This window comes from Cavia porcellus, unplaced genomic scaffold (genome assembly GCF_034190915.1).
Source record: "Cavia porcellus strain 051 isolate PalLab524CR breed Dunkin Hartley unplaced genomic scaffold, mCavPor4.1 scaffold_8, whole genome shotgun sequence".
Taxonomy (NCBI): Eukaryota; Metazoa; Chordata; class Mammalia; order Rodentia; family Caviidae; genus Cavia; species Cavia porcellus.
The window spans coordinates 44,983,513-45,009,956 of NW_026947491.1; the positions used below are offsets into that span (position 1 = coordinate 44,983,513).

General features: G+C 37.2%; 1 protein-coding gene and 1 long non-coding RNA gene across 4 annotated transcripts in view; one reads left to right on the forward strand and one right to left on the reverse strand.

The window, feature by feature from the left end:
- LOC100725948 (cyclic AMP-dependent transcription factor ATF-7) overlaps window positions 1-21,880 on the reverse strand; it is a 105,250-nt gene extending 83,370 nt beyond the window's left edge. The window contains exons 1-2 of one of the 3 annotated variants that reach the window (XM_063254840.1): window positions 21,751-21,856; window positions 2,719-2,794 (exon numbers count right to left, since the gene is read on the reverse strand). The gene's annotated coding sequence lies outside the window, so the exon portion shown is untranslated. Of the gene's footprint in view, window positions 1-2,718; window positions 2,795-21,422; window positions 21,674-21,750 lie in introns of those variants that run through there. The other 2 variants (XM_003476024.5, XM_013159333.3) reach the window with 2 other exon arrangements.
- A 52-nt stretch (window positions 21,881-21,932) lies between these two features.
- Window positions 21,933-26,444, forward strand: part of LOC106028969 (uncharacterized) — a 44,386-nt gene continuing 39,874 nt past the window's right edge. The window contains exon 1 of the long non-coding RNA XR_001202593.3: window positions 21,933-22,079. This is a non-coding gene — a long non-coding RNA (uncharacterized LOC106028969). The remainder of the gene's footprint in view (window positions 22,080-26,444) is intronic.

Sequence of the window (26,444 nt, forward strand, 5' to 3'; positions counted from 1 at the left end):
ATTACAACCAGTGCAGGTCGCTATGTCAATAAATTCACTGAATGCTTGATGCGGAAGCCATATTTTCTGAACTAGAGAAGACCAAAATTTGTCATTTAATTAATTAAGGGATTATAGGAGGGGTGCTCCATTTTACAGGGCCATAATCTGGCTCCCTAGTGTATAAACTATGATACTGTTGGCAAGGGTCATTTATCCCAGATTATTACCAAAGAAAACAAAGCACCCATCCTATTGGGCTACATGGGAAATGATTTTCATTAATAAAAAAATAAAAATAAAAACCTTCTCTCCCCACTGGGAGCCACCTTCTCTCCCCACCAATCCTCTCTGTGGCAAATGGAGAAATATCGGTGTCCCCCCCCCCATTCTATTTATGGCTGGGTTTTTAAAAGCAGCAATAAAACAAATGTCGACTCTTTGGGGGTTTACTGGGTGAATATGTTCCGGCTGTTTGTGCTGCTCTCGGCCAGAGTTCTTGGGCTGCTCTGTTGCAGCCAACAGATGTGTGCTGCTGCAGGGGATAAAAGAAATGGCACTAAAAGGCATCACCATCCATCCCTTCTATTTCTCTGAAGAATTTCATGGAATTTATACATTTTTTAAAATTATTCAAGCTAAACTCTTGAAATGTTGATGGAAATTCTTTGTCAAAGAACAGTAATTCTAATTTGAATGTGTTGGAAAATTTCTCATCTTCCAACTAGGAATAAAAATAGAAATGAAGAGGAATAAGGATTAGAAATGCAAATCACAGTAAAAATATTCCAAAAAGATAAACAGTATTTTAGGAGGGTGGAAAAGAAAACGGGTTAAGGGATAAAAAAGATCTTTAGTAAAATAAGCTCCTGAGAATATTTTCAAAAATCTGTCCATGAGAGAAAGGTATACCAAAGAATGTGAACAAGGAGAGCTAAGAAAGGAATTATTTTATTTAGAGTGCTAACCAAATTTCAAATTCATGCAGGAGATAAATCCAACTCTCTGGTGAGTCAGAGTCAGGCTTACATTAAAAGAAAAAGTTAATATTCTAGAATGAATGTAGTAATCAGAAAATCATGCTTAAAATGAAGAAAATAGGTAGGTAACATCTCTCTTACTCTCTGAGGAGTCACTCTGGGGTTAGAAAGCAGTATTTCTGGTTGTCTTATCAGTAATTCCACAACTAATCGGTGTTTAAAATAGTGGGGTGTACAATAAAATAGAAAAGACTTCTTGGTTCATCTTTCAATGTGATAGGAACGTGGTCTAACTATGAAGGAAACTAATGCTGTGGCACTGCTGTAATAGAAGAGACCCTGTATGTACATACGTGTACACAGATTTATATCACATTTAGCCAGGATAAATTGCTTCAATAAATTCTGTTCCTAGGAGAGGCCAGCTCAAGCTGATGATTGGGTACTAGGAAATGAGACCTTCATTTTTCTTCACACAGCCCCAAAGCAAGGGGCTTTTCTGGTTTGTTTGTTTTAAATACATGATGATTTTTTAGCACTTTCTAAAACCACAATATAGTATAAAAAATACAAATAAATAAAATGAAGACCAAGGCCATTAAGGCTGAAAACTCAGATCATTTTTGGAAAACAATTTATCTCTGGAAAAATTCCTAACTGTTGTGGTAGACATAATTCTGATTCTTAGTCCCAGAACTTGTTTTCCTAATATAATCACAAAATCAGAATTTTATTTCAAAAAGGTCCTTTAATGTATTCTCAGTCAGGAAGTAAACAACAAGGGCTAGGGTAGTAGATACAATGCAAATACCAGGCAGAATTCTTTACTTTTACCTAGGTTTTGTTATTTGGGACTATTTTCATTTTCCTGCTTATACACGGAGAAGAATAGATCTTGGAAGAGAAGGGGGACAATGCTGGCTTTGGCAATGATTAAATAAATTCTAAAATGGTTTCCCTCAAGCCACAAACTTGGCTTTACACAATCACACGATAATATATGGCTAGAATTTCCATCAACATTTCAAGAGTTTAGCTTGAATAATTTTAAAAAATGTATAAATTCTGTGAAATTCTTCAGAGAAATAGAAGGGATGGATGGTGATGCCTTTTAGTGCCGCACAATCACATATAATATATCCAAATTTTATTTAACGGCATATTTACTAGGATTTAGGGATGACAAATCAGGTCTTTTTGAAGAAAAAAAAATGACTTTGGGAGAAAAAGCATTAAAATCTAAAACAAGTAAGCATTTTCATTTCTCTTAAATGTTCAACTGACAGTCACTAACTAGGATTTCCTGCTTCCTTCCCAATTTGCTAGCCTTTGTTTTACCATTTTCACCAAAGGGAGATCACAATGGGAGGAAGAAGGCTTTCCTTCTTAAATACCAAGAGCTATTCTTAACTCATTCCCTCAATCTACTGCCCTTTGTTATTTACATCGTTTTTGCTTTAAAGAAAATTTAAATATTTAACAATTATAAGGATGCTCTGTTTCCCTATTTAAAAAATAGCCAGCTAGTATATATATATATTATATATATATATATAATATATATATATATATTAATTCTCAGCAAATGCTGGACCAAATGCCACATACAACTATTCTATCTGACACTCAAGTTATTAATTATCAGAGAGGTCAAACTGATGTACTCTCAAAAACAAAACACATTTCTGCAGGATAAACAGAATAGACAAAAAGTTAAATCTTGAATGATGACACCACCACTCACTAGAATGTAACTCACAGGTCATTTGTAACTCTACTGCTTGACAAGTAGATCATGTGTCTGGGATCACAGTGTGTCGTCTCCTCGATCTATTCTTCAGGATGAAACACAAGCATTTTATAAAACTAAACAATAAATGACAGGAGAGGGATACATACATTAAGAGGCATTGCCAAGGTAAGTAAGGATTTTACAACAGGAAAATAAAGGTACATTAAAAGGCTCTGTCAGAGAGGTCAGAGTTAGATGAGGAAAAGGTTTATGCTCTGAAAGGAACCAGAATGCATAAATGACAAAAATTAGGATTTACACAAAAGAAAAAGTCATCTGAATGCTAGGAGAAAAGTTAAGAAAATGCAATGTTTGGAGAATGATTTTTAACGACTGAGGTAATTTCAAAAAGTCTATGTTAAATAGTTGTATTAGAGCCAGAGGTAGATCCTAAAACTGGTCAATGTGCAAGTAAGAAAACAGATTCTCTCCCTCTTTCTCTGTAATACATTGATTTTTTTTTAATAAAGTAAAGATGAAATGTGTTACTGAAGGTTACAAAATTAATTCTCTGGACCAGATTATGATGTAATCACTTCTCTAGTAATCCACTGATGTTAATAAGATGACCCAACTCTAAGTAAGGAATTAGATCAGGTGTATTCAGGGTGGTATAGTCATAGAACCAACTCTTTTATTTTTATTTATTAATTTATTTTTACTTTAAGTAAGGAGTTAAAGTCATATACAGACAGTCATGGGTTCTGTTCTTAGGTTCCTGAGACTGTTTTTTTTTTGTTGTTGTTGTTTGTTTGTTTTTATCGGTACCAGGGATCGAACTCATGACTACCTGCTTGCAAGGCAGGTGCTTATGCCGCTGAGCTAAATCCCCAGCCCCTAATGACAAAAAGTAAATATTGCTAGGAACAAATAGTGGGAAAGACATATGCATTATAAATATCAAAGATTAACTGAAATCTAGAATGGGATTACACTTCCTATCATTCATTCATTCAGAAGACATTACAAAGGAACTATTAAGTGCCAGAAAAAGTGGACATAAAAATAAAAAGACAGGCTGGGGATTTAGTTCAGTGGTGTAAGTGCCTACCAGGCAAGCATTAGGTCATGAGTTCGTTCCTTGGTACCAATAAATAAATAAATAAATAAATAAAGACAATAGATTTTAACAAAAAACACCAAAAAATGTTTTACTCATTTGATATGAAAGAGGCCAAACTGGGTGTGGTGGTACACCTTTGTAATCCCAGCACTTGGGAGGTGGAAGCAGGAAGATCATTGTGAATTCCAGACCAGTCTGGATTACAAAAAGTGAGCTTAAGGGCAGCCTGAATTGCACGTGAGACCTTGTCTCAAAAAAAAAAAAAAGAAGGTAAGTGGTATGATAGAGGGCATAATTTAATAGTTCAGTTAGTCAGAGGTTGATCAGTATATATATTATTTAGATTCCTTGCTATCTCTCCTAGTATCTAGGGTCATTTATCAAATTTTTTTTGCTACCAATTCCAGAGTATTTTATCTATACAAGAGCACCAAAAAGAGAAGTTAACAGTATTGGTATAATATTTAATAGGAAGGCTGAAATTATTAATCACAATTATGTTTTCAATTATGCACATTTGGTCAATTTAAATTCATTAATTTAAATATTTTATTTAGAACCTATCATATGCTTTGGGACTAAGCAATTCAATAATAAACGAGACAATAAATAAACAAATGATAGACAAGTTTTCTGGCCTCTTAAAGTTTACTTACATTCTAAAGAGAAAATAAGCAAATAAACAAAACACATTTAGATAATAGCAAGATAACTGCTATCAAAGAAATAATATGTTAGTAACTAGAAAAGAGCCACTTTTTTTTTTTTGGAACCAGGGATCAAACTCACCAAGCTCCTGCTTTAGGCGCTTATGCTGCTGAGCTAAATCCTCGGCTGAAAAGAGTTACTTTTGTTTCATTTCATGACTAAAATATAAATGACTATATTAACTGTGATCAAAAGGGGAATGGGACATAATATATAAAGATCTGGATAAAAACTCCAGTAAGTTTTTCTTCTTATAATACTCAGTAAATAGTGATTTAATGCTTATAATGCTTATAATGGTACTGAGCTTATAATGCTCAGTAAATAGTGATTTAATAATTAGCAAATATAGCGGGGCGTGGTGGCTCACGCCTGTAATTTCAACACTCTGGAAGCTGAGGTGGGAGGATGGTTGTGAGTTTGAGACCAGCCTGGGCTACAAAGTGAGCTCAAGGCCAGCCTGAACTGCATAGTAAGAGCCTGTCTCAAAAAAGACCAAAATAATAATAATAATAATTAGTAAATATTTGATGTCAACACTCATGTTTGCACTTAAAAGTATTTGAGGAAAACTGCTAGGTCCACAAAAGAATTGCTATGCCAGTACTTATGCATTTACGATTACACACATTTTAAAGACATATTTTAAATACATATTTATGACTATTTTGTACCAACCAATATATCTATATGATTACACCAATCAACTCTATGTTCTTCTTATCACCCCAATAACATAAAGGAAGTCCTACAGTTTTTACTAAGAGGCTAAGAGGAGGGTATCTGACAAATTAAATCTCAATTGAACCCTAATGAAATACTGGTCAGAGCTATTAAGATATATATTCCAGGGCCAGGGATACAACTCAGCAGCACAGTGCCTGTCTGGCAAGTACAGGTCATGTTGATCCCTGATACCAAAATAAATAATAAAACAAACATAAAAAAAGATACATGTTTCAGTACAAGTGAATGCCAATCAAGTATGCAGCATCTTTATACAGTACTTTTAGGAGAACAATGTTGGACAATCCTTCTGGAAAGTAGTTTATGAATATTTACAGTATCTTAAAATGTTTTATGCCCTCTGAACGAATTGTTCTTTTAGGATTCTATTCTAAGGATTAAAAAAAAAAAAAAAGATCCTTTATATATTAAAATGTTCATCATGGTCATATGGGTGATCAAATATACAGGAATTAAATTATTTAAGAAGAATGGATAAGTATAAAGATATTGCCTCACAACAGACTATATTTAAGATGTTAAGAATAATATTTTGAAAGCTATTTAATTTTTTAAAATCATTTAATGACATAATATGCTATATATTAAATGAAAAAAAGGGGGCTGGGGATTTAGCTCAGCGGCATAAGCACCTGCCTTGCAAGCAGACAGTCATGAGTTCGATCCCTGGTACCAATAGAAATGAAAAAGACAAAAAATAAATAAATAAATAAATAAAATAAATGAAAAGAGATGATATAAACTTGTATATGCAACTGTAGAGAAGCAAACGACTAAATGAGGAGGCTGAAACAGGAGGATCATGTGTTGGGAGACCAGAGCTCGGTACTCTAGCAAGATCTTGTCTCAAAACAAAAGTAAAAAGGGATAGGGATATAGCTCAGTCCAAAGACCCAGGACTCAATTCCTAGTACCATAGGAGTGGAGGTGTGGGTGGGAAGGCTTTCTAAGATTATAAAAACAGTTTCACACAACATAGGCATGGTGATACACACCTATAATCCCAACACTCGGGAGACTAAGGCAGGAGCATTGCTGCAAGGCCAGTCTAAACTGCATAGTGAAACCCTGTCTCAAAAAGACTGAAGAAAAAAAAAAAAAAAAAGTAAGAAAGAAAAGAAAAGCAAAGGCTGGGGATTTAGCTCAGCTGCATAAGCACCTGCCTGGAAAGTTCAAGGTAGTGAGTTTGATCCTCGGTCCCAAAACAAAAAAGAAAACAGACAGTAAAAATATAAGCTTTGATTGATATACAGTTTAAATTAAAAAATTTAACATAGTTCCTCTTTACTGAGGCTGAGGCAGGAGGACAGCAAGTCGGAACCCACCCCGGACAATTTACCAAGACCTTATCTCAAAAGAATAAAGGGTTAGGAATATGGCTCAGTGTAAAAGTGCCTTGGTTCATTCTCCACTACCATTAAAAGAAGTTTCTCCTTTGCTACCTTTAAGGACCCATTTTCAGAATGCCATGAAAGCTCCTTGACAAGTATTATTGACAGTAATACTAACTGGTAATAAGGCTGGCGTTGGTGGCACATGTCTATAATCCCAGCACTTGGGAGGCTGACATAGGAGGACTGCTGTGAGTTCGAGGCCAGCCTGGGCTACAAAGTGAGCTCAAGGTCAGCCTAAACTGCATATTGAAACGCTGCCTCAAAAAGACAAAAAAGACAAATAAGTAAATAAATAAACTAAAAATAAATGGTAATAATAATAAGCAGTTAGAAGCTGACCCAAACACTTGTCATAAAAAGAATAAAGAGGGCCAGGGATGTAGCTCAGCAGCATAAGCACCTGCTTTGCAAGCGCACAGTCATGAGTTCGATCCCCAGTACCAATAAAAAAAAAAAAAAAAGAATAAAGAGAATTGACACCAAGCTTAGCAAGTGCCGACTGCCATTTGGTTCATCTGCAGACAAGCTGAAAAATGTAAACAGGTATCCAAACAGAGCTCTATAGCTTCCATTCCTTTATGATATTGAAAAGAAATAAACTATATGCAAATAGTTCTCTTCTAAAAATATAATTTACACATCTGTAATCCCAGCACTTGGGAGGCTGAGGCAGGAGGTGCACCATGACTTCAAAGCTGGCCTGGGCTACACAGTAAATTTGAGACCAGCCTGGATTACATAGCGAGACCCTGTCTCACCCAACAAAAACTATCTATGTATCTATGTATCTATCTATCATTTCAGATTGCAATTTAGCTGCTGCTAAGCAAAGAGTACAAACAGTGAAGCTCTTCACCACAGCAGTCTCAATATTTTATTCTCCATAGGATACTCAGTGTTGTTCTGATTTGTATTACATCTAAAATTGCCTTCACTAAGGAAGAGATCCCAGTAAACATATAAACTATGTGAATCTTAGAAAACAAAGCAGACTCATGTTTTGCTAGAAAATAGATTATTTAGGAACTGAAATTTCTGTTTGTAAATTTTGGATTAATTTTCCATTGCATTATTTGGCATCACAATAGTTTAGCATACATTACCTCAGTTGGCGAATCAACTACTATAGAGGAATTATGTATAAAGCACATACACTACTATAATGTTAAAATAATAACTTTTTTTTTTTTTTGTCTTTTTAGAACAGCGTCTCCTATGCAGCTCAGGCTGGCCTTGAGCTGTTTGGAGCCCAGGCTAGCCTCAAATATGCAACAATTGGGAGCTGGGGATTTAGCTCAGCAGCATAAGCGCTTGCCTTGCAAGCAGGCAGTTGTGAGTTTGATCCCTGTTACTGGTAAAAAGGAAAAAGACAAAAAAAAATTATATATATATATAACAATTCTCTTGCTTCAGCCTCCCAATGCTGGGATTATAGGCATGCACCAGCACACCTGACCTTAGCCTTCTTTTTATATTAGGGTTTTGTAAAGCACGTTGCTAACCGAGACAGTTATAAAGAATTGGCAAAAAAAGAAGTCAAGAGATGGAGATTGGGGCTGGAGGTTTAGCTCAGCGGCATAAGCACCTGCCTTGCAAGCAGGCGGTCGTGAGTTCGATCCCCGGTACTGATAAAAATGAAAAAGACCAAAAAAAAAAAAAGAGATGGAGATCGATCCAAATCCTACTTTCTGTTCTTACACACTCCAAACAATATACAAAATGGACACCACCTTTTCTTTTTATTGTAGTTTTTAAACCCAGGCAAGCACTCCAACACAGAGCTGTGTTGTTATTATTTTCATTTTGAGGCAGAGTCTCACTAAGCTAGTTACCCAAGCCAACCTTGAATTTGTAAGCCTCCTGCTTTACTTTTCTGAATAGCTAGAATCACCAGCATGAGCCAATCCACCCAGCTATACCACATCTTTTCATATAACTCTTGCAAAACTGGATGACAACTTGCATATTGTGTAACTACTTGCAACTGAATCATGTATTTTCAAAAATTTAATACACAGCAGTATTTCTTTTTTTTTTTTTTTTTTTGTCTTTTTCATTTTTATCGGTACCAGGGATCAAACTCACGACTGCCTGCTTACAATGCAGGCGCTTATGCCGCTGAGCTAAATCCCCAGCCCTGAAAACAGCAGTATTTCTTATATGCTTATTTTGAAAAATGAATGCCCAGAAATGGCAATTTGAGGTAGTACTACAATTCTTGGCAATTTTGTCTTTGTTTAGGAAATTGTAGCAGTCCTCAAGGGGATATGTCCCAAGACCTACGGTAGAAACTTAACACTGCAGACAGCATTGAACTCTACAGATAGTAATTTTTCCCCCATCTGCTCTGCAGCATTGCCATACAGTACAAGAGTTAATCTGTGTTTTCATGTTTCATGTCCTTATGTGTACCCTTTTCAATGCTGCTTTTTTTTTGTAACAGGAATCAAACTCAAGACCCCGGGGGCACTTGCCAGGTAGGCACTTATGCTGCTGAGCTAAATCCCTGGCCCTACACTGCTTCTTATACTTTGGGCCCATTTCTACGTAAAACAAGTGTTATTTGAACACAAGCACTGCAATTAGTGACAGTTAATCTGATGATTGAGAGGGCTACTTTGAGTGACTCAGAGTCAATATATAAAATGGATTGGTGGAGTGGCTGGACAATGGGATGATTCAGTCCCAAGGTTCTGGGTGGGAAGGAGTGCACAGCACCAGATTTCATCACGCTAGTCAGAACAGTGCACAACTTAAAACTTACAAATTGTTTATTTCTGAAATTTTCCACTTAATATAGTATTTCTGGAACACAGTTAATGAGAGTAATTGAAACTGCAAAAAGCAAAATCATGGATAAAGGAGTATGCTGTAACAGTTACAGTTTTAGCATTAAGCATACTTTATAATTATTTTTAAATTCTATTCAATTCCCGGTACCAGAAAAAATAATTATTTCAAAATTCTAGTTTTGTATCAAGGTTTGGCAAACTTCAGTTCACAGGTGAAATTCAGTCCTAATTTGTGAAACCTAATTTGTGTGGCCTACAAGTGAAGAATACATTGATTGATTGATGGGGAATTCAAACCAGGGCCTCAAGTATGCTAGGCAAATGCTCTAGCACTGAGCTATATCCTAGCCTTATTTTATTTTTCTGAGCCAGGGTCTCATTCAATTGACCAGGCTGTTCTTTACCTAGGATCCTCTCTCCTCAAACTCCTTGAGGAGCCAGGATTATAGAAATGCCACCATACCCAGCATTTGTTATGTTTTTGTTTGTTTTTTGAGACAGTGTTTCACTATGCAGTTCAGGGTAGCCTTGATCTCACTATGATCCTCCTGCTTCAGTCTCCCAAGTGCTAGGATTATAGGTGTACATCATTTCCGTTGGCTTACCTTCTTTTTTTACTGGGAATCAAACTCAGGACCTTGCACTTGCCAGGCAGGCACTGGGCTGCTAAGCTATATACGGAGTCCTGGCTTCCATTTTTAAATGGGTAAAACAGTCAGAAAACAGTATTTTGTGACATTAAAATTAATGAAATTCAATTTTAGCATCTGTAGATAGTTATATTATAATGTATCCATGCTTATTCCTTTATTATTAATTGTGGCTACTTTTGTGTTAGAATAGCAGAGCTAGGTAGGTACAAAAGATTTCATGTCTACATAGCATAACATTTATTATCTGAACATATTCTGCTAACTCCTTGTACACATGATGGCTATCAAAATACGTAGCTATATTTGATACTTTATGAAAAATGTCAGAATTTATATGCTAATCCTTCATTTATTCAAGTATATACATAGTGATCAGATTCAGTTTGGGGGATGAAATTAGGTTTTTTAAAATAAAGTAGGAGCTGGGGATTTAGCTCAGCAGCATAAGCGCCTGCCTTGCAAGCAGGCGGTCATGAGTTTGATCCCTGGTACCAATAAAAAAGAAAAAGACCAAAAATAAATAAATAAAATAAAATAAAGTAGCTCAATAATTCTCAAATTTTGCATATTGACCTGGCACTTTGTAAAGTTACAGATTCCTAGGCCTCTTGGATTCTTTTGTCACAAGGCCCCCAAAACTTACAATTTCAATTAAAAACAAAAGCAAAAAAATTTGGGTAATTCTGATGCAAATAATCAGTGGCCCATCCTTCGAGAAGCACTGGAAGACTGGGAAAGTTGTAATTTCTTACATGTGGAAAACACTTGCACTTTTCAAGTTTGACATTGTTAAGGCAGTAGTTCTCAAAGTGGGCTGCAGGAATCCCAAAGATCTGAGATCTTTTTTCGGGTGTTCATGGGGTTAAAATCACTCATGAGTAAAAGACCTATTTAAAAAGCAAGAGCAAGACAGACCAATTCACTTTAATGTAACAGTATTAAAAGTTCATAGATGTGGTTTCAAATGTATACTACAGCTAATCTTTAAGAAACTATCTCTTTACAAATCCTGGTATTGTATCAAAAGAGACTAAGTATAATTATCTGAAAACAATCTTTCTTTTTTTTGTGACCCCTGTTCTCTTCATGTATTTATGCCAAAATAACATATCTTAGCAGATTGAATGCAGAAGCAACTATGAGAAACCAGCTGTTTTCTGTTAAGCCAGACATTAGAGAGAGTTGAAGCTCTTTTCTCTAATGTTTTTTGAAAGAACAGATAGTTTTTATGCTAACATGTAATGAGTTTGCTATTATTTTAAAATAAATATTTTTAAACTTCCTCTTTTAATTTCTAATAACTGAATATTAACAGATATAACTCAGATAAAAAAAGATCTCTAGTATCCTCAATGATATTTAAGAGTATAAAGGGGAAGGTAATGAGATAAAAAAAAATTGAGGATCCACTGCTTTAAAATCTATAATAATAGGGCTGGGGGTTTAGCTCAATGGAAAGTGCAAGGTTTTGAGTTCAATCCCCGGTACCAAAAAATATCTATAAGAATAATAGAATACCTAGATAGATCAATCAAACAGAAGGTTGAAATTAATTTCTGGATTTCAGGCTTAGACATACAGGGATGGGTTTCAAAGAAAGGCCAGCTAAACAGACCAAATAGTTTTGTAGCAAATGACTGAAAACAGATGTGGATGAAAATCTGGCTGAACCATAAGCAACACATGGCCAAAGCTTAGAATTTATCTGCAAACAGCTTTATATACAGACCTCTTGACTCAAAGTTTTTAAAAGTTTTCTAAGGTTTTTAAAGATTCAAGAAACTGCGGGGCATGGTGGCTCATGCCTGTAATCCCAGCACTCGGGAGGCTGAGGTGGGAGGATCATTGTGAGTTCAAGATCAGCCTGGGCTACAGAGTGAGCTCAAGACCAGCCTGAACTGCATAGCGAGACCCCATCTCAAAAAAGACCAAAAAAAAAAAAAAATTAAAAAAAAAAAAAAGATTCAAGGAACTATGCTGAGTTATCCCCAGGAGTGTTAATAAAGCAAAAGCAAAGAAGCACACTTACTAAATTAACAACAGGAAACAAATAACTACAGAAAATATGCCTATTTAAACAAGGCTTGGTTGGGTACACCTATAAGTCCAGCACTCTGGCAGGCTGAGGCAGGAGGACTGCAAATTTGAGCCAGACTGAACATTTAAGTAAATTAACAAGATGATATCCCCCTAAAATAGAAAAAATAAAAAAGGGCTAGGAAGGTAGGGAAGGTAGGTCAGCATGAAGGCCTTGGATTCAATTCCCAGTACCACAACACACACACACACACACACACACACACACACACACAGATTTTGGCTTCAAATTCATTATTTATTTATTTTTGCAGTCAGCACTAAAGTTCAAACCCAAAACCTTAAGAATGCCGGGCTGGAGATTTAGCTCAGTGGCCTAATCACCTTCCTGGCAAGCACTAAGTTATGAGTTCGATCCCTGGCACAAAAATAAATAAATAAATAAACAAACAAACAAATGCCGGGCAAGTGCTTCACCACTGAACTACATTCCCAGTTCCCTCAATGTGCATTCTAGAAGTGAAAAAAGTCCTGGAAACTAGTAGGATGTCAATGAAAAAATTTTTAAAAGCCAGGCATCATGACACACTATGTTAATCTCAGTTATTGGGGAGGCTGAGACAGAATTGCAGCTTTGAGGCCAGCTTGAGCAATTTATAGCAACCCTTTCTCAAAATTTTAAGAAAACCTCAGTTGTGGAGTGCTTGCTGACCATGCATAAGGCTCTGGATTCAATTCCTAATACAACAAGATAAAGCAAAACAAACAAATAAGAGTATTTCACTTTACTTCTCTCTCTGCTCATTTCAGGTAAAATATGACTCCTAAAACAATAAAGCTGCTAGGCATTGTGGCACACATCCATAGTACTCTGGGAGGCTAAGGCAAAAGGATCCCAAATTCAAGACCAGACTGGGCAACTCAGACCTTGACTCAAAAAAAGGCAGAGAGAGGGTCTGGGGTTGTAACTCTTGATACAGCACCTCAGGACTCCAACAACAATAAAGAGCCAAAATCCAAAATACCCACATCCAATAAACCATGAGGAGTAGCCACTGAACCCAGAGCACTTTCACTGAGCTACATCCTCACTCTATTTATTTAGATAGGATCTTGTTAATTCGCTAAATTTCCCAGGCTAGATTTGAATTTGTGAGTCTCCTGTCTCAGCCTTCCAGAATGCTAGGATTACAGGAATGTACCTCCATGCCAGTCTTGAGTAAAACTTTTTTCAAAATACAATGTGCTGGCTGGGGGTTTAGCTCAGCGACATAAGTGCCTGTCTGGTAAATGCGAGGTTGTGAGTTCAATCCCCGGCACCAATAAAATAAAATAAAATAAAATAAACAATGTGCTATATGAGTCATGTTGGTACTAGAAATATATTAAAACAAACCCAACATAGTGTTATTCAAGCTTCATAAACTTTATGAAGAAACTTGGTACAGACATAAACAATTTACAGTTATTGTATATAATAATAAATCACTTAGCTAGGCATGGTGGCACATACCTAATCCCAGTACTGTGGGAGGCTGAGCAAAGAGGATCTCAAATTCAAGCTCAGCCTAGGCATCTCAGTGACTTAGCAAGACTTTATCTCAAAATTTTAAAAAAGGGCTAGGAATACAACTCAGTTTGAAGTTCTGGGTTCATTCCTGAGTGCTACAGAGAAAGGGAGAGACAGATGCAGAAAGAGAGAAAAGAAACATGCTTGTCTCAAAATAAAAATAAGTAAATAAGTGGTGGGGATGTAGCATGGTTATAAGGTACTGGGATCAATAAATAAATAAATAAACATATTTTCAACATCTTCTTAAGAAAACTGGGGGAGGGGGAGTACATACGTGTTGGAGACAGAACCCAGGGCCTTGAACATGCTGAGTACATGCTTTATTTTTTTTCTTATTTTTTAATTTTTTTGTCTTTTTCATTTTTATCGGTACTGGCGATCGAACTCACGACCGCCTGCTTGCAAGGCAGGTGCTTATGCTGCTGAGATAAATCCCCAGCCCCTGAGTACATGCTTTATCACTGAACCACACCTCTTTCGCTTGTCTTGAAATCTAAAAGATGTTTTTTCCTCTTACATAGTAAGTTTTAAGTCTAAAATAAAATTTGCGCTGCTCATGGTGGTATACTGCTGTTAATCCAGCACTTGGGAGGCTAAGGCAGGAGGACTGTCAAAATTCAACACCAGCTACAAAGTGAGTTCAAGGCCAGCCTAAACTACATAGTGAGACCCTGTCTGAATAAATGAATGACCAATTTAACCTGTAACCCTTCCCTATGTACTTCAGAAAGTGCTCTACCAGGTAGGAGGATAACAGCAGGCAATTTCCTCTGGGAACCAAAGAAACCAAGCTGAAGTTTGTGAGAAGATGTGGCTATGGAAGAATAGCTAACACAGAGGCCCAAGCCACAAGCTTACAAAATAACTTTTTAAGCTAAACTTTGGCTCCCATTAGACTTTTATAAACTGATATTTATTAAGAAGAAATGTAGTACTCAACAGAAAAAAAAGAAACTTTTTACAGAGTCTAGTTTCAAATGTACGAGAATATTTAGAATTACAATTACCAAAAGATGAGAAAGAGCTAATAAAGTTGTGAGTTTACAATTAGAGTTTTGTTGTAAACACTTAAGACTTCCCAAGACCACTACTATATACTAATTCATCTTTGGTTTAGTTAGGAACCTTTCCTAAATGTAAGCCTACAAAGTTTTAGGAACTAAATAAAAAGTTTATCTTTTCATACAACTGTTCCTAATTTTTAACACTCCTCCTTTTTACTAAGGAAGCAATAGAGCAAATATTTACTTTCAAAAATGAACTGAGTATTACTTCACTGTACACACTTGGGACATTATTTAGAGAAACAAATGAAAGAAAGAAAAATTAAAAATCTAAACAAAAGAACAAACAAAAAAAGGAAAAGAACTGAAATACTATGATTTAAAAGAAAAATAAAACCACAAACATTCTTTCAAAATAGTGTCCAAGGAAACACTCAAGAAAAAATATGATAAAATATTTTTAAGACTAAGAAATTATTCCAATGCAAAGTAGTTGTTGTTTCTGATGTTTTTGTTTTGTTTTTAGTTCAAAGGAGTTATTTTTTCTCATCATATGTTCCTGATGTTTATCCATCTGCGCCTTGTCAGTAAAACCATTTCATTTTCTTTCCAGTTATTTTTCTTCCTGATTCCTCAATAGTAAGTTCCTTGATCTGAGCTTCTGTTTACGAGTGGTTGGACTAGAAAAGACCTTGAGATGCTATCAAGTCTATTTTTCTACCTTCAGGAAGAATTCATAACTAAGTCCCAAAAGGATGAGAAGGTATATGGACTTTACAAAAGGTATCTTGTGCCTGTGTAATATTGTGCTACTTTAATCTGGGCAAACATTTCCAGTCCACAACTTGCAATTTTTAAAAATGAAAGTAAAAATTAAAACCCCAAAAGAGGAAGGTGTTTTAAAAATGCATTTATCAGCTAAAATTGCTCAAACATAAATTCAACTGTCAGGTCTAAAATTAACATGCAGGAAAGTTGTTGGCTGCCATTATAAAATTTTTACTCCCTAGAGACATCTGCTGATGCTTTGCTGGGTTTGTGATACCATTTCATCTCTAGCACACAGCATGTGAAAATCAGACCAACAAGCTACCATTAGAAACAGTAATTACACGTGTATATTTATAGTTGGTAGAGATTTTTATTCCAAATCAAAAGTGAAAAGAGCTCTAAATCAGAAATGTCAGTATTATAGGGAAACTATAATATAACTGTTTAATGGGCAGTAATTTAATTCATTAATTTCTGTCTTAAAATCATCATGGAGTAAAGTATCTTGCAAAAAAGGAGTTTCCAAAGCAGAATTTCATCCAATGACAAAAATCCTCCAAACACAAATAAACACTGTTAACCATTCCAAATTTGTTTTTAAAAATAAAGGAAGAAAAGAAAAAGCAATCAGAACCAGTTTTTAAAATGGAGAAAAAGCCAAGTGTGATGGCACATACCTCTAATCCCAGAATTTAGGAGGTTGAGGCAGAAAGATTGCCACAAATTTGAGGCCAATGTAGGCTACACAGTGAGATCCAGTCTCAATAAATTAAAAATAAATAAATAAATAAAATGGAGACACAAAATCGTAGTGTTAAAAAGTATGGCACAAAGAAGGTAGGGTACATAAAATACAGACTAGTGAAACATTTCCCAGTTACACTTTACAGTAAATTAAGTATATTTTAAGAACTGGCAAACTATGCAATGATATATAAACACTAGCATCAGATGGCCAAACAGCACCATATATACAACTTAATTTGTAATTTTTTTGTTTGTTTGTTTTGGGTTTTTTTTGTCTTTTTCCTTTTTATCGGTACCAGGGATTGAACTCACGACTGCCTGCTTGCAAGGCAGGTGCTTATGCTGCTGAGCTAAATCCCCAGCCCCAATTTGTAATTTTTTAATGAGATCACTAGCCTAGAAGCTCAGGGATGTCAGAAACAAAATACATTTGTATTTCACAGGACACTTCTTTTTTTATTGTCGTTGCAGTGCTGATAAACCTAGGGCCTAACAAATGCTAGGCAAGTGTTCTACTATGGGACTATAATCCCATTCTTTTTATTTTTTACTTTGAGACAAGGACTCACTAAGCTGCCCAGGCTTGTGCTACTTTTGCCTCAGCCTTTCAAGTCACTGGGATTAAGTGTGTCACAGTGCCTGGCTAACAGAACACTTCTTGATACTTGGTAATACATAAAGGTTAGATGATATAAAGCAGCATGAGGGATTTATAACGGAATTTTATCCTAAAATGTAAATTAATTTTAACATAATGGTCTACAAATATATTGCATTGCTCTACCAGTGATGTAAAATGAAAACACAAACATCGTGTTTATCAAATGCATCAATAATATAAAGATATGAGGAATGATCAAGAGGCTAAAAAACACTATCACACTAAAATAATATGTCAGAACAAACAGGAGAACTACAGGGGAAAATGTAAAGTTTTCAATTATGTTTAAAAAACACAAATTCATGTGACTTTAGACTTTCTGAATAGTGGTATGGAGTGAATTAAAAAAGGAAGTCAAGGGGGCTGGGGATTTAGCTCAGCGGCGTAAGCGCCTGCCTTGCAAGCAGGCAGTCGTGAGTTTGATCCCTGATAAAAAGGAAAAAGGAAAAAGACAAAAAAAAAAAAAAAAAAGGAAGTCAAGATCCCCTGCACCCTATATTTTGTGTTGGTAAAATCATATCTGAGATACTGTCTTCACACCTAGAAAAACTCAAGCGACTAAATTGATGAAAAGCCTGAACTTTATTTAAAATGTCATCTAAGGAAAACTTGAAAGGGTTATTCATTCAGAAAGAGATGTCCTAATGAAACTTCAGTGTTATCAAATATTTAAAGTCTACGATATTAAAGGGGAATCAGTTTCATTGAATGTAGCTTCAGATGACAGAATTAGAACTTCTATAATGAATGGAACAGGTTATCTATGAAGGGCAGATCTCTTCCCTATGACATTCAGACACTAACAGACCATCCATCAAGGATTTCAAATATGATATGTACTTCATGAATATACTTGATTCCAGAAGAAGCTTCTGAGGGTAAGGCAACATTTAAAAATGACAACAGCACGAGGTTGTGAGTTTGATCCCCTGTACCAAAAAAATAAACAAAAATGAGAACATGTCAAGTCCCAGTTCAAGATCCTTTCAGGGAAAAGCATCTTGAGTTTGAGGCCAGCCTACACTACACACTGAGTTCAAGGCCAGACTACAGTATATAATAAGACAAAAAACAAAACAATAACAACAATCTCCCTCCAAAAAAAGTCAGTTATTTGTTTTTTGAGGGTCTTTTTCCTTTTTATCAGTACTGGGGATCGAACTCATGACTGCCTGCTTGCAAGGCAGGCGCTTATGCCGCTGAGCTAAATCCCCAGCCCCCCCCCCTTTTTTTTGAGACAGGGTCTTCCTATGTAGTTCAAGCTAGCCTGAACTAACTATGCAGCCCAAGCTGGCCTTGAATTCCCAGTGATCTTCCTGCCTTAGCCTTGCAAGTACTACAATTACAGGTATGTACCACCACGCTGAGATAAAAAGCCAAAAATTAACATGTAAACATGTATATGGCAGAGAAACTTAAAAATTACTTTCTTAAATTAGGTGTGGTAGTACACTTAGTATTCTGGGACGCTGATGCAGGAAGATCTCAAATTTGGACTCATTCTGGACAATTTGGCAAGGTTCTCTCTCAAAATAAAAAATAAATAAATAAATAAATTTTTAAAAAGGGGTGGGGCTATAGCTCAGCATGAAGGCCTTGGGTTCAACATCTAGTACCATGGGCCAGCAATGTAGCTCAGCAGCCAGCAAGCGCAAGACCCTGAATCTGATTCCTGGTACAAAAAAAAACAGTACCAGAAAAAACAAAAATATTTTCTTTGACATGTTTTTAATCTTGATAGGAGCCAGGAATGTGGCAGAATATGCCTATAACCCCAGCATCCGGGAGGCTGAGGCAGAAGAATCACCAAGAGTTCCAGGCCAGGCTGAACTACATGGTGAAACCCTCTCTCAAAAAACTAAAAATAGAACACTTTTTCATGAGTTTCAAAGTCAGAACCTTTCAGGGAAACTAACAACAAATGAAATTAATACTTTCCGGTTTTAGTAAATGTTCTTTCTTTATTGTTTTTTTTTTAAAGACATGTCTGCCCCTTAACTTTAGTACCTTTATCAACAGGATAGAGGACAATTAATTATGTTGCAGCCTGCTAACTGCTCCCAGGAACAGAGGTACCTTTTCTTGGCACTCACATGGCAGTGCTACTGACTCCAACTAAAATTTCCTTGCAAGGAGAAGGCTCCTCCTTATCAGACATGGATAAGAGGCTATGGTAACACTGACTATCATCCACTGTAGCTTAGGACAATTTAGTCTTAACATGCACAAAACAATAACTTCAGAGCAGCTGTGTTCAGCCAGAGAGAGCCAAGGAATTTACTCCAGGCAAAGCAGTTACTTAAGAGTTGGTTGAAATAATAATTTTCATTTGGGTCATAAGTGAGGAGAGGAAAGAGAACAAGACACAGTAAATGGCAGCTATTAACATTTTAAAGACCCAGTAAACAGAGGTGTTTAAAAATCGTAACACTAAGGGCTGAGGATACAGCTTGGCAGCATAAGCACCTGCCTGGCAAACTCCCAGAACCAAAAAAAAAAAAAAAAAAAAAAAAAAAAAAAAAAATTACAACACTGAGCCACCAGTGTAAACTTTGATCCACAAGTTGAGAGATGTGCAGTGTTATTCTCTAGATCTCTGCTGGGTAGTAACACTAGGGAGGAAAAAAAAAAAAATCTTACACTAATATCCCCAAGTTAAAGCCCTCACAAATTGTAGACTAGAAGACCAAAACGAGGAATTGTGTTCTCTCACTGGATTTTTTTTTTTTTTTCCTTTCTGCTAGCAGGCAAACTGTGAAAGTGCTCTGAATGTCCTATAGTAATGTTTTTAATGTAAGATCCTGGAACTCAATTCAGTAGTTAATGCTAAAGGGTCAATAATTAATTGGTCTCAATGTGCTGGAGAAGCAATGTCATGTCCAAGAGTAAAGCTTGAACTGGTTGCTGAAAACTAAAGGTTAATACAAAATTACAGTCTGGTTTGTCTTCATATATTAGCTTTACTGGTATTTCAGGCATTACCCCAATTCTCAAAAGCAAAAAAAGAGAAAGAATGTAAAAAAGGAAATCTACGCAATAGCAAACAACTTATTAATTGGCTCTGTAATTCATCATTAAATGATACATAACTATTAAACAAAGGCCAGAAGCCTGTCTTTTTTCTATATAGAATGAAGAGCAAACTGGTAAGACTACTTAGCATAGCTGCCAAACTTTTCTTTAGTTTCTTTTCTTGCACACATGGTACATTTTGCAACAGCCTCCACTTACCTTACATCTCCATGTTTAAATACAAATTGTGTTTGATTTCCCCAACTTTTGCCCTAAGATATTATGATGTATCTTTAGAGTCTGGATACAAGTGAAAAAAAAAAAAAACTGAAAATATTTTCGCTTTCCTGAAATGTGTACATTTTATTTACAGTATTTAAAATATATACATAAGCCAATTAAAACTAACTGTAACCATCCATTTAATAACTTCAAAAATAAGTACAGCTACATTTAAATGAACAAACTTCATTTTAGTATATTTGTACTTACATCTATGAAAACTGACGTTTCTATACAAATTAATTACTGCAAAATTTTAAACATAGTCATCAGCTGAGCTGAAGAAAATCTGCACACCTCCACAAATCTACACTCAATGTGACAGGACCCCAAGAGGATGCTAAAACACCCTCTGTTAAGTAGAAAACAAACTTTTAAAGTTGGGTAAGTAGCAACGAGGGAATCTGGGCTGGAGGTTCCCTGGGCAGTAAATACACCAGTGAGACAAAATAACAAGCAATTCAGAGCAACACCTAAGTCCCTTTGGGCCTCCATCCTGGACTGCTTAAGTCCCAAGCCCACATCCCTGTTTTGGAAGAGATGAAATTTGGGAAGGGGGATGGAAGGGAAAAAAAAAGTAGAGTAATGAGTGTTCTGTTCTTCTCCTTCTAGACCCCATACCAGCATTTTTTCTAAATTGGTCATCAGACTGGGAGTCACAATGCCAGAAGTCCTAAGTCAACACCACAACCTCCCTCCCATACCTGGGCTAAATATCCGTGCATTACCCATCGTCTCCCAAACACCTCTCTCTCTCACTTTCTTCCGTTCCCCTACCATTCCTAAAGTCATGCATGTTGGCGGTTCATCCTACCCACACAGCCCTCCTAAACTCATTCACTTAATTCTCTTCAAATCCGAACTTACTCTACTATTATGTCTCTGATATTTATATTCAATCGAAATGTCACGACGCTCATTTCTAAAAGATCTAGCCCTACCTATCTGTCCAGCAAACTCGAAGTAAGCCTTCAGCGGATCAGGATGTCCTTGTTCTCACCTACTCAATCCTACCTCCTGCCAGTTACCACTGCCTTTTCCAATGCCAAACCCCTAACTCTACTTTTTGGAAAGTCCTGAGTTTAGTTGTAGTGGTTTAGTGGTCTTCCTCTTTTTCTCATCCCATCACATACCAAGATATTTCCATTAGGCTCCTCTAAACTACCTTTCTCTCAGGATTCGATTTCTCTGTCCTTGCCACGCCCTGTGCCCCCCGGGGCTACTTACCCCCAAGTTCTCCCCACACTTCAGGCCTCTGGCCCCGCCCTCCCCCCAAAGGAAGGAGGCGGGAGGAGGGAGAGAAGAGGGGCGGCACGCCGCAAGATAAAACTGATCGTTCATTAGCGCTCTTCGCCGTCAATCGTAGCTTCTTTTTCTCTTATTGGTCATTTAGCCTGTGCTCCACCCTCTTCCTCAGACAGGGCCCGGCCACCGCCTCAGCGCCCCCGTCCAACACACTGGGAGGGGAGACCCCGGCCCCGGATGCTAGGACTGGCCATAGTTGAAGGGGAAACTGCTGTCAGGTCACGGACCTGCTGATGTTAACAGGACTTACCCGCCGGTAGCTCCGTCGCCTCCGGCCCACCCGTACTCGGCCCCACAATCTGTCTCCAGCTCCTCCTTTCCCCCCTCAGCGGAGCAGATACTTTCCTCCTGTCCGGCCGGGCGCTCTCATCTCTCGCGAGAAATGGGAGGGGGGGCGAGATTCGTAGGGGCTGAGTTGGAAAAGGACTGAGGGGGTGGGGCTTACTGTGGGCAGAGCTCGGTTGGAAGGCCCAGGGAATACTGTACACATAAGCCACACGTGTTGGACTGTAGAATAGGGGATGGGATGGGGAGATGAGGAGAGAATCTTTAGCCGTGCATGTACAGGAGATCCGAAAGGTAAAGCAAATGGTGATGGTGAATCTTTTCGAACTAAAAAACAACCGACTGTGTCGCGCTTGTCAGTAGGTTAGCCACCACTGCACTAGGGAATGACATTATGTCACGGAGCACTTTAAAAACAACATAAGATTATAGCGCAGGGCTGGGGGTTTAGCTCAGCGGCATAAGTGCCTACTTTGCAAGCGCGCGGTCGTGAGTTTGATCCACAGTACCAAAAAAAAAAAAAAAAAAAATTACACCGCAGTAAAACTTGGGAGGGAGATAAACAAACGACATTAAGGGAACTCAGGATTCCAAACATGTGAGTAGTTGCATTTTCGTCTATATTTACAGTACAGTGCCTTAAATTCTGCTCTGGGTGACTATATAGGAAACGGTGAGGAAATGAAGGCGGGAGTGGTAACAGTTCAGCTTCAGGAACTAGCTGAATGGTTTGTTTGTATGTATGTTTGCTCTTTTTGCTTTACTGGGGTGAAACGTAGGGGTGCTCCACCATTGACATTCTCCTGCTTCAGCCTCTCCAGTAGCTAGCATTACAGGCACGTACCACTGTACCCTTCAGGAACTGGCTTTTTTTTTTTTTCTAATATGCAGGTTGTTTTTACTGCCATGAAGAGTCAGCACTTCCACGGCCTGAAGGGCATAACATCAGTTTTATCATAAAGACACATTATTGTGGGTGTAGAGTACTCATATTTACTCTTTAGGATAGTTCTTGTGAATTATTAATTTACTTTTATGAGCTGTAGTATGTTAATGAGTAATTAATAGGAAAATATCGCAAAAATAAAATTTTGCATTTTGATATTGTTTATAAAAAAGCATCAGAATTTTCTGTAATTTCACTTTATACTGTTTTTTGGTGTACAAAGTCTAAAAAAATAACAAATTCCTATGTGAACTATAATGAACATACCAATAGAACTCTACAAAAAAAAATCATTACTGGGGCTGGGGATTTAGCTCAGTGGCATAAGCACCTGCCTTGTAAGCAGGCAGTCGTGAGTTCAATCCCCGGTACCGATAAAAAGAAAAAAGACAAAAAAAAAAAAAATCGTTACTTCAATTATCATACCTTAAAGCAGTTTTCATTATGTGATCATAGCATGTTCCATACACAAGGATTGCTTACACTGACAGTACTTGTGTTTTGCTTTCATGGCTTTTTCAAAGGACATAGTTGACATCTTGATAGTCTTGTTTTGTCAGGAGGTTCTTATATAATAAGTAGGAACATAAACTATCAATAAAGTATTAAATTTACATGTATTCTGCATTTAAACATCAACATTTTCACATCAGCTGTGTACTTGCTTATAAAACATTGAAGATAGCATCAGAAATGAATTCCTGTATGAATTAGAATGAAAATATCAATAGAAGAAAAATGTTTGCTTTAATGGTCACACCCAAGACTGTCTTCACACAGAACAACTGCATAGGGGCTAGGGATTTAGCTCAGTGGCATAAGCGCCTGCCTTGCAAGCAGGCAGTCATGAGTTCGATCCCTGGTACCGATAAAAACAAAAAACACAAAAAAAAAAAAAAAAAAAGAACAACTGCATATTCCATCCACAGATTTCGTTTACACTGACAGCACATGTGTTTAGCTTTCCTTTCCTTTGTAGAAGGCCTTTCTTGTCACTTCTCTTATTCTTTCAGGAGCTCCTTACTATATTGTGCAATATGTACTTAGCAAGAAAATAAGATACCAATAAAATATCAGTGGTGGCACATAACTAACCTCAGCACTTTTGAGACTGACGCAGGAGGATCATTGCAAGTTTGAGACCCGCTTGAGCTACAAAGTGAGCTCAAGGCCAGCCTGAAGTGTATAGTGAGACCCTGTTTCAAAAAGAAAAAAGAAAATCAAACATGAATACTTAAAATGGACAGCAATATTTTCACATCAGCTATTTATTTGCTTACAAAACCTAAAAGGTAACATCAGAAATAAAATCCTATGTGAGGACTAGGGATTTAGCTCAGCAACATAAGCACCTGCCTTGCAAGCATGCAGTTGTGAGTTTGATCCCTGGTAAAAAAAAAAAAAAAAAAAAAAAAAGCCTATGTGAACTACAACGTAAATACAAACACAAAAAGAAAAAAAAAAATACAAACACAAGGCCACCACAGAAATAATCTTTGATTCGACTGCCACACTCAAGGCAGTGTTCACACATGAAAACTGCATGTTCCTTGCGTATTGCTTATTGCTGATAGGATATATGTTTTTCTGTTGTTTCCTGTAGGATACAGCTCACATCTTTTTGGTTTTCTGTTGTCATAGGAGCTCTTTGCAATGCTGCTCCTGCCTGTTCACCTGTCAGCTCACCAGTGTGCTCCATAATTTTTTTGCATAGTTCTCAGGGCAGAAACATTTTTTTTCCTCTGCTATAAATCATATCTTACAAGTTCCAGTCCAAGTCTGCTAAGAAAATTTCTCTGTGGTATTTCACACTTGTTACTTTCTTTGTAAACTAAGAAACTATACCATACATGTTTAGGCTCCAGTAAAGCACAACCATTGGCCAACACTTTGTGTTTTGAGTGACATCATAATTGCTGCAAGACTCATCGACAACATCTCTGACTTCATTTTTGTTGTAGAAAGTTACCATCTCAGATTTGTTTTGTTGAGCATTCTCTGTCAATATTTCCATCATAGTGCAATATTGACATTAGCAGTACCAGTTTGATTTGCCATATATGATACTGATGCTATATCTTTCTGAAATTCAAAGATTGTACTATACAATTCTCTGTTTTGAAATTGCAACATATTTGGAATTTCTGCTTTGTTCCTGTGTACAGTTCCTGTGCTGGTTAACTTGTGCTCTGTTAGCAAGTGTGATATCAGTTGGAGATTGGTAAACCAATTGTGGAATGTCATATTCAGGTTAGTTTGGGAGATGGGAGCAACAAGTCTGTTCACAACTGATAGAATTTTCGGCGTGGCTAAAAAGATAAGAAATATGAAGTAAAAGTGGTCTTTATTTTAAGAATGTGGAGAGAGGCTCCATGACCTCCAGGGTCTGGTATTCTCTCTGCCTCACACATGGTGTGGGGGCATACATATACCTTAGGTTTGGGGTGATGCCTAAAGGGCATTATTGATGCACAGGTAGCCCATTAGAATTCATTTCGCACCACAGGTAAATTGCCTAGGGGTGGGAAAGGTGACCTCACAATAGAGCCCCTTGGTTCTGCCTCCCAGCCTCCCACCACTGCAGCTTCCCATCCAGGGCAAAATCCTTTCAATAACGTCACTTGGCTTATTGTTATATAAATAAGGACCTGGTGGTTGAGTTCGGGGATAAATTATTAACTTGAAAGCGTAGTAAGTCTTCAGATCTACAAGGGCATACATTTCATGCCATATTTTGAAGGTTTTGGGGGAATATACTGCCTGAATCTACAATGACCGTGAAATGCTACAAGACGTACATCGATAGTCATGTATTTAGATGGTGTGTAAATTGCTTGATATTACTCACAGATTTCTCAAACTATAAGAAGACAGCAGCCGGGTTATCAGTCCTTTTTTCTTGGTGGGTGGTTTTGTCATTAAGCCTCAGGTAATTTTGAAGGAAACCAGACCTCCTCAGTGTCACTGTTATTATTCAAGCCCACATCCATTGCTTTTCCATTGTGTTTTACATTCCTGAGATTACCAATGGAAAACCCTGTTAAGTACAGCAGACCTATGAATGCTTTTGATATAGGGGAACGAAACTCCTGACCTACTATATGTCCATATGTCCGGAACCAGTTTGTATGCCCTAAAATTCAAGAATGAATTATAGGAATGACGGAGGTTAAGAGCAGAAATACTTATTGAGGGAAAGAAAGCTTCTGCCTGAAAGAGAGACAGAAGGGGTTCAGGGTGGGTTGCCAAAGATTCTGTATTTTGTAGGGACTTTTATAGAGAAAACCATGAGGTTAGGTGGGTCTAAAATTGGGGAAAACTGGGACCTCTCAAGGCAGATGGGCATGAGGTGGGACAGAGCTACGGTCAACCAATAAGTTGAATTGTTCAGGTAAAATTGACCAAATCAGGGACAAATGGCAAGCTAGTCACGTAGTATTCTTTATGGATCAGTGACTCTTCTATAGAGGGTTGGGATGATCCAGGTGATGCAGACTTAATACCTAAGGATTTTACTTGAGTGTGGTTGCGTTTGTTTTGCCTTCTGTCCCGAGATGTGATCCACAGCAAGAGGTGTCTATCTCATGCTTCCCATCTCCTAGATTGGAGAAATAAAAGACAAGGTGCTATCGGGAGGCAGATCACTATCATAATTAAAGGGCCCAGGAGACATAGAAGGAAAAGTGCCCTTCATTCGAATGTGTTGTTCCGTG